Below are 11,574 nucleotides of genomic sequence, written 5' to 3'. Positions count from 1 at the left end.
TGATGGTTTTACAGTAGAATTTTTCAAATTTTCTGGAATGATATTGGCACATTTTTAGTAAGGTCAATTAATTATGCTCACTCAATTGGAGAATTATCAATTACTCAAAAACAAGGAAGTCATAACCTGTATACCCAAAGGTAATAAAGATAAACTTTACTTAAAAAATTGGAGACCTATTCTTTATTAAATGTTGCTTATAGGTAGCCTCTGCCTCAATCGCTTTTCGTATTAAAAAATGTATTAGTTAATATTATAAATGAAGACCAAACTGGATTCTTACCAGGTAGACTAATGGCATCAAATATAAGAATGTTATATGATCTGCTTTTTTTATACAGAAAAAAATAATATGCCTGGTTTATTACTTTTAATTGACTTTGCAGCGGCATTTGATACTGTCTCCTGGAACTTTATGTACCAAGTTTTAGACTTTTTCAATTTTGGCAATTCTATTAAAAACCTGGATTTAAATTGTTTTATATACAATATTGAATCATGTGTGATTGTAAATGGACATATGTCTGAATGGTTCTTATTACAGAGAGGCTGTCGTCAAGGAGATGCTCTGTCGCCTTACCTTTTCATTCTATGTGCTGAAATTCTTTCAATCATGAATAAGAAACAATAAAAAGATAAAAGGTATAAAAATCTGTGGAAAAGAATATAAGATATCCCAATATGCGGATGACACCAGTTTGTTTTGGATGGTACAAAAAAATCTCTTAAGAACACAATGTTAACATTAAAATTTTATGCTAGAATCTCAGGCCTTAATATTAATGTAGACAAAACAAAAGTTATCTGGTTTGGATCGGAAAAAAAACAGTAATGTTATTCTTTGTCGCAGAGTATAATCTGTCATGGAACGAAAAAAAATCTTTACAGTTCTAGGTGTTAAATTTACTACAGATTTATCTGAAATTATAGATTTAAATTTTGACTTAAAAATTGAAAAAATCAAGAGATTATTTTGCGAACTGGTCTAAAAGAGTCCTTTCTCCAATAGGAAAACTGGTTGTTGTAAAATCCCTTGCTCTTGCAAAGTTAAATCATTTATTTTTGAGTTTACCGCAAATCCACCCCATGGACAAAATTACCACCATACAGAACCTTTCTTCAAATTTATATGGAATAACTCTGTAGATAAAAAGTCAAAAGGAATATTATTACCCAAGACTACAAGTTTGGAGGGTTGAAAATGATAGATTTAAAAAAAAATTTAGTAATAGTCTAAAAGTAACATGGATACGAAGGCTGTCCAATTTAAATAACAAATTTAGTTTTTTAGTAGATAGTATATGTCCATATGTAAACCATATCTCCAAATATGGGTCAGATTATATAAAAACAAAAACTACATTTAGATATTAATCCATTCTGGAAAGATGTTCTTTATAGCTATTATGTTTTTATCTCTAAATGTAAAACCAAGAAAATAGTAAACAATGTTTTTTCAGTTTCATTTATGGCTTAACCCAGGAATTAAAGTTGGAAATTCAAGTGTTTGTATTAATAGATGGATCTCTAAAAGGGGTTCTGTTTTTAGGTGATCTTTTAAATCAAAATGGAAATTTTTACACATATACTGAATTTTTTGGAAACTTATAATATAAGGAGCAACTTTTTGGAATATAGAGGTATGTTAACAGCTGTAAATGAATTCCTTGAAGTAAATAATATGCAACATTTACTAAAAAAACTTAGCTTCTATACACATATTCCGCAAACTCTAGCACTAATAATTAAGGATAATCAAAGCACTGAAAGCACTGGAGGGTCGCTTGCGCTGACAAATTTATATGACATTATATTGCTGGTGATCACTTGAAAGGCCAAATTTCCTGTCCTTTTGCAACTTTTTTTAAAAGGTCAAGTCATATTCAAGTGGAAATGAACTGAGTACAAAAGGAAAGTGCAAATATTTTGCCATAAATGAATTTTTATTCAGGGAGATTTATCATTGACATCCCAACAATTACAACACAGTTTTAATCAAAAAAGTACTAAAAAACCAGTACTTTTTCTCCCTAAGTGGTTCAGTTGAAGATCGAAAAAACCCAAAATTGCTTTATATCCTCAAAAATAATACTTTAAATTGGTTGAATAAATTTTAAGAGTACACTACCTGAACAGAAGCAGAAGCTGTGAAGTAGGTAACCAAAAGCTCTATTAACAATGACTAAGCATTGATAATTTCATCTAACTTATAAGGCATATGAAAAACATGCTCATTCTTGGGGATTATAGTTATTATCAATCTGATATTCAAGTTATCATCAACCCATGTGCATATAGACTGGATAGTGTTCAAACAACTCGAAAAGAAAATGGTTGAAAAATCTTTCTGTTTCTATGCATACTAGTAATAAGTGTTCCATCAGGGATAAACTTTCAGTGATTGTGAATACATGACTTATCAAAGTCACAATTTCGTCCAGAGAGATTCATGAAATTCTCACAAAACAATAAGTAAAGTATGATTAGTTAAAACTAGAACTATCACTAAATGTGATTATAATACCCCACAAGACTGCTTTGGACATTAGGATGTAACAGAATACCTTGTAAAAGAATTGAAATAGAGTTATGTTTGTGGGCAATTAAAGATAGTAAGTTGTGGTTCTTGTATGTTGCATTTCCTTTCAATGTGGTTGACCATTGATGAAGTTTTTATTGAATTACTCTATAATAAGTCCAGAAAGACAAGGAAAAAGATCAATAACTCTATAAATACTGCAGATTGAGTAATGGTTATTGTACACTGCACTTTCTCTCATTTCGCTTGACCATTGTATGAATTTATATTGAATTCCAACTACATGTACTAGTTTTCAAGTTATGCACTGGACAAAAGTAATTAAGGGCACTAACTGTAGGGTCATTCCTGCAAAGTTTTATTACTGTGCAGTCTTTGGTTTCGGAGGAGATTTGTTTAAAGAAATTTTTGACGACCCACGACAACTGATGGTGGGGGATCACAATAGTTCACCATGAGCACGTTGTGCTCAGGTGAGCTAAAAAGTAATGATCAAAGTATAAGTTTGTGGATGACCTCGGCAATGCCATGACTGTAACAATACCTCTATTTTTTTTAAAAAGAAAAAAGTCGAGCTAAAAAGGGGGCATAACAGCATCAAAAATAATTTATTGAAACTAAATCTGCCTTTTGATACTAACATGGCAAATATCAACACACTTCATTTCCTTCAAAAGTTGTCCTGCAGAAATCAATTGAACACCATAACTTATAACATGCTTTTCAGTAAAAATGACATTACTTTTAGATTATTTCACAATAAAGTATAATTTCAAAAGTAGCCAGACCCTTATTTGAATGAGGATGAAAAGCCTATAAACAAACAGAAATTTTGTGGGAAATACATTTATTTCTCAGAAAAAATGTGATAAATAAAAGAGTAGATAATTAATATTTGCAAATCATGAAGGAAATTAAACAAATTCAGGAAATATGACAGAATCACTTTCAAATCTGAACATTGAAAATTAATCATTCTACACAGAAAAAAAAAAATCTGCTCTCTTTGGCTTGTATGATGGGCTATAGACCTCGGACATAATAAGGCGTCATATCTGAACTACTTTCAGTCACAGTAAAATAGCAGCCTCCATTTACCAACATTGTGGCAAAGTTATACATTGTATATGTTTTTCAATGCCATTCATGAAAAATATTAAATCTGCTGTTCACTCTATGAAATATATTTGGATCTTGCATGCATAAGAAACAAATACCCATTATATGATATGTTCCAAATTTCTTCATACTTACAAAAAATTATATATTTATGTAAATTAGTTCATTAACAAGCAAAACTGTAATTTCATTGTTCTGACGAACAATCTGTAGTGTTTTTGTTAAACAGCCATACTCCAAGACCGACAAGTTTTCTGTGGCATTATATTATCCAAAATTAACAATATTGGGAAATAATGGAAAACAAAAATATTAACAAATACATGTATTAAAATAAAACCAATGTATATTAATTTAATGTCCATTTATAGTTGAAACTGCGAAAATTTTTAGCTATGTCAACGTCTGAAGGGATTCCAGTTCAATTTAATCTTGTGTTCTCCCATAACTGAAGCTACAAATATCTGAAAATAAAATATATTTGTCATGTTGCAAGTAATTGTTTATCTGGCACTTAATATATTCAACATCATAAAGACAATGTGCTCCATACTTAACAATTACCAGTAAAATCGAAGACATATTTTCTTATATATATTATATATATATATCTTTATCATATCTTTGCATGAATTATCTATAGTAAGCTTACACCACTATGTAAAATGCTAGTTTCTGGTCACAAGAAAATCAAAAGCAATGGATGGTGTGATATACAGACTTAATTAACTTTACAAATGCTGCTGAAAAACAAACAAGAATATTGTCAATTTCTTTCAATTAAATGATAGGACAAATATTGGTTTCAATTAATGCTGCTGTACAAGAATAGAACATCACTTCTAACTGCAAGCAGAACCATAGTGTATTCTGGTGTCAGGAAAATAATTATTATCGCTTATTTTTGTATCTCATGCTTTCTTTAGATGGATAACAGTAAAAATTTTAAAGTGTACTATACCTAAATTGGTATTCTGTATGCTGAAGTTTCCTTTTGAATACAGAAATAACTCCTTCACATAGTAAGCTTCACTTCAATTAAGTTGTTCCAGAAATAATACATTGTTCTACTGGGTACTTCAGACAGCTTCATTTGAACAGAGTGGGCAGCTTCTTACTGCAAAGTGGGAGCAAGGTTTAGTAAAACAATTAAACAGCATAATTTGTTCAAATACAAGAAACTAGAAGCAGGGCATAATCTGTTATTGTTTTTCAGAAAAATAATTGAAAATTTAACTTTTGAATGGATCATTTCACTATGAGCAAACATTTCAATTTTTTAATTTTTCTAGTGTAACATGTTTACAGTAATATATATTTTTTTTGTATGATTACTAGTCCTACAATGAATTAATGTAATTCTGGAAAGGAAAATTTTAATTTTAAATACTTTGTCATGATTTTGAATTAGTAAAGGTCTGCAATGATATCAGTCAAACATTAGAAAGTAAAACCCTGATGTACAACAACATCGGTGCAAGTTGAAAATTTGGAAAAACCCTTAAACTATAATTCATTTATTAATCATTTTTCCACATAATCTAAAAGTAAAAAATGATGATATTTGTCAACAAAATCCTAGGCTTCAGGCATATGCACCATGCAACAAGTGATTACAGTAAACATGTTTAAAAAGTTTGATGACTGTAATTAATTACTAAGGGATCAGTAATTACCACAAGATGACAAACCTTAGAACCTTATGATAAGGAAAGACCTTTAATGTACATGCAATCAACAACAGACCTAAATTTATTATTGAAACTAGAAATCATGTCATCATGCCACGGATGCCCCCGCATGCAGCCAAAATTTCAAATGTTATAATATTTAGTTCCAAATTTGTTTGCACAAATTATTTTTTTTTCATTTCTAAGTTCAAAGCCCTTAAAACTTTTCAATGTTAACACAAAACCATTTTTATACAATGTTCAAGGCACTGAAATAATTCAGTCTTAACCTTTTAAAAACAGCATATTGCATATTTGTAGCCAACATAATGGCTATATACATTTCCACAAAAGTATGAGTGCTGAAACTGAAAGTTCAACATTCAGGAAAGATAAGTTTGTCTAAAATCATTGAACCACGACCAAATTCAAACTTAAACTGCTTATTCCTAAGATGTATCTATATTATTTTCAAAGTGAAAGGGACATAACTCTGCCAAAAAATCATCGAACCATGACCAAATTCCAACTTGACCTGCGCATTCCTTTGACATATCCATATGTCAATTTTGAGTTGAATATGTAACACTGTTGGGTTGATAAATGAACAGAAACTGTAAATTTCATATCATTTTCAAAGTGAAAGGGGCATTACTCTGCCAAAAATCATTGAACCATGACCAGATTCGAACTTGGTCTGCGCATTCCAAAAAACATATCCATATGTCAAATTTGAGTTGAATGTGTAATATTGTTGGGGAGATAATAAAACGGAAACTGAAAATTTCATATTATTTTTAAAGTGAAAGGGGCATAACTCTGCCAATAATCATCGAACCATGACCAAATTTGAAATTGACCTGCGCATTCCTTTGACGTATCAATATGTCAAATTTGAGTTGAATGTTTAATACTGTTGGGGAGATAATAAACAGAAACTGAAAATTTCATATTATTTTTAAAGTAAAAAGGGGCATAACTCTGCAAAAAATCATTGAACCATGACCAAATTTGAACTTGACCTGCGCATTCCTTTGACGTATCCATATGTCAAGTTTGAGTTGAATGTGTTGTACCATTGGGGAGTTAATGAACGGAAACTGAAAATTTCATATTATTTTCAAAGTAAAAGGGGCATAACTCTGCCAAAAATCATCGAACCATGACCAAATTTGAACTTGACCTGTATTTTCTCATGACATATCAATATGTCAAGTTTGAGTTGAATGTGTTTGTACCATTGGGGAGATAATGAACGGAAACTGAAAATTTCATATTATTTTTTAAAGTAAAAGGGGCATAACTCTGCCAAAAATCATCGAACCATGACCAATTTCAAACTTGACCTGTATTTTCTCATGACATATCAATATGTCAATTTTGAATTGAATGTTTTGAACCGTTTGGGAGATAATGAACGGAAACTGAAAATTTCATATTATTTTCAATGTAAAAGGGGCATAAACTCTGCCAAAAATCATCGAACCATGACCAATTTCGAACTTGACCTGTATTTTCTCATGACATATCCATATGTCAAATTTGAGTTCAATATGTGCAAGGGTTATTAAGATAATGAACGGAAACTGATGATGACGGAAGGACGGAAGGACGGAATGACGGAATGACGGAACAGGGTAACACTATATGCCCCTGCCATTATATGGCGGGGGCATAAAAATGACAAACCTGTATGAATTTTTTTCTTCTCTGCAGCAGAAACCTCTTCCTTACAGATAATTGCAAAGAATCTATAAATAGGATCATGATGATGATCATCACGATGAAGACTTCATGGCTGAAACTTCATCACTTTTTGCTATAACAAACTACCAGTTTGAGCTATCTTGTCCTGTATACATGTATATAACTTGTCTGAACCTACTGTACCTTCACTGTTATCAAACAGTAACGTGACAGAAGTCACCTAAAAAAAAGCAAAACAAAATTTAATGTCTTATAATATATTAAAGATCATGCACAAGTAATCAGTATTAAACAAGCAAGTTATATCATTTTACCACAATTTTTTCTGCACATATGATATCTGCATTAAATATATATTAAATAATAACTTTTTAAAGGTCCATTAAGCCTTAGAAAAGATAACATTTTTATTTTTCAAACTTTCCTTTTACATATCTTGTTGCAGTTCTCAAATAGTTACATGTACTCATTGACCATGTACATGTAGATAAGTTATCTGGCAATTGGTATAATTACATTAATTCAGTATTTTGTATGTAAGTCAAAATAATACTTTGCTCACATTTTGCTACCTTTACAACACATGACTGTTTGTTCAGTGTTACTCTTTTCAGTCGTTAAACATTTAAAATGCTCTAAATACATCATTAAAACATAATTGAACACATATTTGACCTTTCTAAAGAATTACAAAATTATTTATCTCTGACACATTATATGTGCTTTTAAGATTTTCAATATTTTTTACCAGAGATTCTTTTACCTATACACTTACTCTATAGATTAATTACTAAGAACAGAAGATAATGTAAAATGTACTACACATTTAGTTACACACAACTTGACAGCAAATTATACATTTTTCAATATAATAAAATACAAAAAGAAAAACTGTTTCTCTCTGTAACCAAAGAGAAATCATAAATATTGTAAACTTCAGACTCATACTCTTATTACTACCTTTAGCTAAGGTTGTTATAATATATGTACTTTTCCAGTCAAAATGAGGTAAATATTTTTCAAGGAATTCTTCTTATAAATTAATATGCGAACACAAAACAAATAAATATTAACAATATGACAATAAGTTAAATTCAGTATTTGACCATGATGGTCAGTCATCTAAAGGTCAATGTCATATCTGAATTACTTAAAGGGACTCCACTGAGGCTTTTGACATGACCAGAATGGAAATAATATTTCAAGATGATAATTTGATATTCTATTTGATGTAGATCTTGGCAAAAAACCTATATGCAAAAAATTTCAGATCATGCACTCGCTCTGTTTTCCCAGAATGATTACTTGAATAGTGTAAAATGTCCAAAAAATGAACAGTGCTTTTGATTCATACATGTATTGGGAAGAATAGAATTAGAATAGCACAATATACAATTTTCAATGTATTTCTGAATATATTTCTTAATAGTATGTGCATATCATTCTGGACACAAGGAAAAAACAACAGCATTTATTGCAAAAAAAGCTGGTATACTGCTTTTGTACAGGAAATACTTCAATGACAGTAGTGTTGTTCTTAAATTTGACTACTAAGTCAAATATGTGTTTCAAATTTTCCAGAGCTCAATAAAATAAATGTGGGTTTTTCTTATAAAAAACATTTAAAGAGAACTTACACTGAACAATACTATCATAGTATGTCTTGACCATGTCACATTAAAAAACCTCACACAACAGTTTATTATATCACACACCTGAAATAAATGCATTTCTTATTTAACATTCATATGATTTTCATATCAACAATAAAGCATTCCCAACTTATAGTTATCTAAATCATTTTGGCTTAATAGTCAAATCAGCTACATCATGTACATGTATATATACCAACTCAAAACAGGTCAATGCATCAAACTATTGGAACAAAACAGAAGCAAGTAAAAATGTTGATCTTAACCGTTCAGAAAATATCACTGATTATAAACCAATTATATACTATGAATATTTGTTAAATTAATCAGTCAAATACCACGTTATCAATTTAATTATATATTTTCTTATATCAACAATTTTTTCATATTATTAGAAAATCCCCTAATCATCATGTAAATAAAGTGTTATATGATACACAGTCTAAGTACTATCGTCCGTTTTTGTATGCACTAGCATAGAGCAGAATGGGGAACCACGCACTTGTTTGTGGGAGAACACTTCTGGATCAGGAATTACCTTCTAAAAAAATCTAGTTGTAGAATCTTTCTTTAAATACAGGTAAATATGACTGAGTGACAGGGCTTGAGTAAAATAAATAAAATCCAGTTGTTTGCATGTGTGTTTGTCCTAAGTGGTCTCTTTATTCGCTCATTTAAAGCTTAATACTAGGTAATTATGTACATAAAGAGAAACAGAAATTCTAAAAAAAAGTCCAAAATAGCAATATTGAAAATGCTGCAGACTCAGTTTGATTGAGCCAGTTTATGGATAGTACAGGAAAGTGCATGTTACTGTTCACACCCAATAGCACCAGGTTAAGCAGTATTCAACATTTAAACATGTAATGGTAAATTTTTTAAATAAGAAACATTAGCAGGTGTATTTTTTATGGCAGTGATCATGGAACCTCCAATGTGACATGTTAGTGCCATTCCATGTAAAGTGGCGTATGATTCCCAAGGAATACAATGCGGGTTCCCTAATGAAAAAAGAATGGGGGGAACAAAAAAGGATACTGTTCATCAAGATTCTGTGTATTTTTTTGCGATTTTCAAAAACTTTGGTTTAGATTGTTTCAATAATTATTCCTCTAGACTATGAAAACTGAATTTGGCAAAATATTTGAACGCAGTTAGTGTCAGTGTGAAAACTGAAGCCTAAAGAATAATCAGACACCTCCTCTAGGACAGACTTACTACATGTAAGGCCTTACTGTTTGCATGTAAACAAAGTAGTTTTTTGACTTCCATACAAAATACTAAATCACTTTAACTATACTGATTGCTAAAAAGCAACAGCTGAGGCAAAAGTTGGTTCAGATAATTGCCCATTGAGTAACTTTTTGGAAGTTATAACAGGCCACCAATAACAGGCTTTTGAGAAATAAATTAAAATCATTTTCTGGGGCATAATGGGCCTTAAAGCCAGCATGTGCTAGGGGGCGAGGACAGTAACTTTCATTTTCCAGTACTGTTTAGCCTCAAACAAACCGAACCTGCAACATTTTCAAATTGTGTCATTTTGGGTGTTCTTAAGGGATTCTATTTTTCCTCTATGATATGCATTGTAAACATAAACAATAATTTTTGATTCACCAATCTGCCATTATATAATGTCATGCGACAAATACCATGGCCAATAGAACAATAGAAAATACAATGTATGACAATCTGCTTGTAGAAACGAATATCTATGAGTAAATAAAATCAATATATTATCATACTTATCTATTACATCAATCTATTATCTAGTTTATTTATTAAAACTCTGAAAGTTATATTAAATATCATAATATATTATTGATACAAATGAGAATCCAGATTAATTTAATAATTTATTATTATAGTTTATACTGTTAGTTCTGTTAAACCTTTATCTGTTATCTATTAAATATAAAGGATATACCAAACAAATTCCAAAAATACCCAAACCATAAATATTTTTTCAGTCCAAATGTATTTTAAAAAATTTTGTTAATTTTAGGTGGGGCGAATCGTCACTAAATTCGGACGAATCGTCACTGTGGCGAATCGTTACCCTGTTACCGACAATTTTTATTTATAAACAAATTAATCTTCAAAAATTAATCTCACGGGTGGTTCAGTTTCATAAAGTCTTTCTTATTTAATCGAGGTAAACTGTCAAAATTACTCAAGAACTTACAATTTCTTCAAAATATCCTGGATGTCTGTATCAAATAACGAAAGTCGAATCAAGCTGTGGAAGAAGCATGGCTGACCTCAGTGACCTGTCACTTGATTCAATCGCGCATTGATATTTTTTCTGTACACAGCACAAATTTACTGTAATTTTCGTTATCATAATACATTTCAAAATGTATGATAACCCTCCTGTAATGAATGAAGGAACGGATTTTCTAACTTGTTACCGACAATATGGAACTATTTACTACGTGCATGTATACATATTTCAGCCGAAATTCGGTTCGCAGTAAGCCTGAGATGTAGCTTATAACTTTGGCTCGCTTTGCGCAAGCGCAGCGACCCAAAAAAGGGTGTAAATCAATCTATAAAGCAATGCAAGATGCAGGTCATTTTCCTAGTTCTTTACAAAAATGGCAAGATGAATTAAGAGATATCACAGAACCATGTTTTTTTGAAAGGAATTCAATATATGATATGAGTTATAAATTTACTAAAGACCCCGAAATAACTTGGTTCCAATTTAGGATTAACCATAGAATACTAGGAACAAATCACTTGCTGAAAAAAATGAATCTTACTAATGAAGATGCTTGTACTTTTTGCCAAAGTCAGCCAGAAACTTTGATCCATTTGTTCAATGACTGTGAAATAATTAAACAATTTTGGCGGCAACTTCAGTCTTATATAATGAATAAATGTA

At 30.6% G+C, this 11,574-nt stretch overlaps 1 long non-coding RNA gene across 1 annotated transcript; it reads right to left on the bottom strand.

Moving 5' to 3' along the window:
* Nucleotides 1-4,084: 4,084 nt before the first annotated feature.
* Nucleotides 4,085-11,217, bottom strand: LOC132757912 (uncharacterized). Its single transcript, XR_009629517.1, has 5 exons — nt 10,873-11,217; nt 8,673-8,750; nt 7,018-7,255; nt 4,620-4,775; nt 4,085-4,122 (listed from the first exon to the last, which is right to left on the bottom strand). It is a non-coding gene; the product is annotated as an uncharacterized LOC132757912 (long non-coding RNA).
* Between the last annotated feature and the right edge of the window lie 357 nt (nt 11,218-11,574).

This window comes from Ruditapes philippinarum, unplaced genomic scaffold (assembly GCF_026571515.1).
Source record: "Ruditapes philippinarum isolate M1 unplaced genomic scaffold, ASM2657151v2 ctg15222_1_1_1_1, whole genome shotgun sequence".
NCBI lineage: Eukaryota > Metazoa > Mollusca > Bivalvia > Venerida > Veneridae > Ruditapes > Ruditapes philippinarum.
Note: the sequence above shows the minus strand (reverse complement) of the source record. Positions and strands in the feature narration are given on the sequence as shown.